Source organism: Pteropus medius, unplaced genomic scaffold (genome assembly GCF_902729225.1).
Source record: "Pteropus medius unplaced genomic scaffold, Ma_sr-lr_union100, whole genome shotgun sequence".
Taxonomy (NCBI): domain Eukaryota; kingdom Metazoa; phylum Chordata; class Mammalia; order Chiroptera; family Pteropodidae; genus Pteropus; species Pteropus medius.
This window is the reverse complement of record NW_024347615.1, coordinates 591-4272: the sequence shown is the minus strand read 5'-3', so window position 1 is coordinate 4272 and position 3682 is coordinate 591. Positions and strand designations below refer to the sequence as shown.

The window sequence follows — 3682 nt, the reverse complement described above, 5'->3', positions numbered from 1 at the left end:
TTACAAGAAAGATCCTCCACACAAAGTTACAAATTGTCTTGGGTCTCCCCTATGCAGAAAACAGGGGCAGATGTTTCCGATGAGCCCATGCACTGTTTCTTTGATGCTTGAATACGGATTGATTAGATAGCAGACAATCTGGGCTCTACTCTAAACCTCTGGAGATGGTACTCATGACATGTTTTGGAAACTCAAGGAATCTAGAGACCCTGAAAGAAGTCTTTTGCAGGGTCTCTACAATGCAGCTTATAGCTCGCTGTCACCTGTAATTTAAAGAGATTCGGGAAAAGGGAGAAATAAGAAAAAAAAAACCATTAATGAAAAACATGAGAGAAACTATATAAGAACGTAGGGTCTAATAAATAAGTGGAACAAGAAGAAAGTTTTATATGAGTGTGAGTTGAGCCAAAGATGTATTTGATCAGGAAAAAAAGAAAAAGAAAAAAATTAGTGAGATGGGGAAGGGGGTATAAGAGATAAATTTGAAGAAGTTTGGGGAAATGATAGGGAGGTGCATGATATAAGCTGGGAGGGGGGGCAGTTAGAGAAACCCATATGAGGGAAACTGAATGGAGAAAGATCAGATTTTAAGGGACAATTTTAAGAGATCAGATTTCAAGCACAGAGTGGTAAAACTGAGTGACTCTGTGTTTTAGGCCATAGAAGGGGGACCATGTGGAAAGATATTTTTAAAGCACAAGAAAAGAACAGCCAGAAGAAGAAAGAGTCTACAAGATCCTGAGGAGTCCACATCTGAAATAACCCCCAAGAAATTTATGCATGACAATTTTTATGGTGGGATAGGAATAATGGGAAATGACCCACAAAGGTGTGAGAATGTTTCCCACAAATAAAACCTTTTAGAGAATTCCCTAATTGAGTGGGTTGAACTTATATTCAAATTGTAATTGACTGGTGTAGTCTTAAATCTCTGAATTCTGAGTTAATCCAATGAAGTAGACATGAAATAACAGCTCCAAGTCTATCAGCTCCTCATTGTTGAAGTTATCCTTGAAACAGGTGTGCAGGAAAATTATTGTGCCATTTTTGCTTTCCCAGCCATGAGTTTGCAGCTCTTTTAGCCAATGCGAGCCCTGATTTTGTGCCTTGGAATGGTTGGCAAAGGATGAGATCTGGATGAGATGGAATGAGATGTGTTCCTGGACCACTATGAGTGGTAGGTTAGGTTTTGTTTGTTTGTTTGTTTGACTGTTTAGGCAAACAGGAAGGAGAGAAAATAGAAAATTAACCAGTTAGTAGAGAGGGAGAGAAACATAATGATTACTTTAACAATAATATTTTCCTGAGACAGAACTCCATTCTCTACTACCATCTTTCAAAGTGTAAACTGGACCTAGAGACAGGACTCCTCAGATTGTAAGCACTCTGGCATCCTTGAAATCCAGATGCATCTTGGGAAAGTTCACCATCTGGGCCTCCTGAGAGATGTTCTTAGTGTCTGCATTGTCACCACCTGACAGAACAGTTAACATTGCAGGTTGCAAAAACAGCATGCCATTTGCAGATGTTTCTTTTTTCCTTTCTGTTTTCAGCAAACTTATCCCTCAGAAACTCTGAATTCTGACTTCTTGCTTCCAACAACAGAAACCTCCCCACCAACCACTGACTTCAACAAAGAAAATCTGCTGCTTCCCTCCACCTTGGGCCTCCTACTTGATCTTTCATTTCCTCTCCCGCTCTGACTAAGGTTATTCTCTCCTGTCTGATTTCAGCTGTTGTTCGTATCACTAGCCTTCACCCTTTCTATTTCCCCTCGTCAACTGTCATGGGCAAAGTTGTGTGTGACATTGAAAGGTCACTTCACCTCTCTGAGACTTGCATCTCATCTCTAAAACAAAAAAAAAAAAAAGAAGAAGAGAGAGAGAGAGAGAAATGGCATGGCTTCCCTGGACACTGCTTGTTTGAACAGATCACAATTCTACAAATTTCTTCACTCAACTCTACCTCCAGGCTCCATTATGTCCCCTCTTCTGGGCACTCCATTCTATTTCTCCCCCTTTGAATACCCTCAAAGTATTCTCTTTGCCATTCAACCATTATTCCTCCACCTTTCTCATTTCTTGACTCTCGCTGGCTTATTTATATATTGGAGAATTTGCTTTTTCACGTCTCCTATGATTTCCCCATGCAACTGTATAAACTATAGCCAGCTCTTCATTATCCTTAGAGATAAAATTGCAGGCATGCCAGAGTTCATAAAACCACACACATATATAAAGAATAAGCCCTCCTAGTGAGTTTAATTTATATATTCACTCACCAAAAAATCCCTCAACACATGCTTGGTACCAAGTATCTTAGTAAATATATTAACATAACATAATTTGCAATGTATTCACTTCTATCAAGGAGCTTCAAGCTACAGAAGTATATGTAAACCAAGAATTAAAATGTATTATGGTGATTGCCATTTCTGTGTCTAGAATTCCAGATACAAGCCTGTTCAGAACAATGTTTTCCAGGAAGACATTTTTACTGCTTAACCCTTGAGGTTTTCATAATTGGAAGTCTCAGAAGAGCAGCATGCTTTTCAACCAAAGAGGTAAACTTCTGTGCAGAGTACAACTGGAAGTTAGAAAATTCAACTTTTCAAGAGATACAAGGGGAGACATTAAACAACCATATTTAAGTTAAATTTTGTGATCAGATAAAAACGCATTGTCAAAAAGAGGTAACGGTTGTTAATATTTTAGTTTAAGTCGTTGACTTGAGAAGTAGTTGGTGATTTGTCAATGGTTCTGACTGGTTAATGTGTGTGAATACGTAAACACAAAATCTTTTTAATACCTAGGCCTTATGATTATTATTATAATATCTCTTTAAAACTTTAAGTAATTACTGAATGCAAGAAGCAGTTATTTAAAACCCCATTTGTAACATTATTTCTCTTTTATATTTGTCAACATTAATAATGAGGCTGAAAGTTACACTTAATGAACTCTTTCTATTATGGCCACAGATATTTGGTAATTTCTATGAGCTACACGCACATTGAACAACAACACACAGTTTATGCCCCACCTAAGTCACTCACAAGCACCAGATCTCATCTTTGCCTGAATCTCCTTGTCAATGGCAAAATCCTAGTTTATAGTTTAGGAAGGTATAGCTGATGTACTGTTATATATTTATCACATTTTCCCCTCTGTGGGCCTATAGGAAAAACATAATCCTCTACTCTCTTGTAACTGAGTACTGGGCAATGGAGTATGCTCTGCTGGAGATATCAGCCACCCAGGCCTGACTCTGTAAAATATCACATTTGATCATCTTGCCTGCAGTGCCAGCTTGGAAGTCACCTGTTCCAGATGGCAGAGCTTCAAGACAGAGAAGGAATTACTGATCTGCATGGAGTTTGCTTGCATGAGAAATAAAATTTGCTGCGTTTAACCTCTAATATGCTCAAGTTTATTTATAACTGTGATATTAACCTATCTATGCTGGTTAATGTTATAGAACTCCTTGCTCCTGAATTCAGAAACAAGTGAAATAAAGATACAGAGTATAAGATATATGGATCAAATTGTCAACTTTGCATAACTTCTCGAAAAAGCTTCTAAGGAATTTCCATTAAGTGTGTAATGCCAGTAATGTTGCTGGTATTGAACTCCAAATGAAGCAGTCTTACTGTTAAAAACTTATTATTTATGTTCCCTCAAAA

At 37.9% G+C, this 3682-nt stretch overlaps 1 pseudogene; it reads right to left on the bottom strand.

Moving 5' to 3' along the window:
* Window positions 1-2008, bottom strand: LOC120614212 (T-cell surface glycoprotein CD1c-like; annotated as a pseudogene).
* Window positions 2009-3682: the final 1674 nt, after the last annotated feature.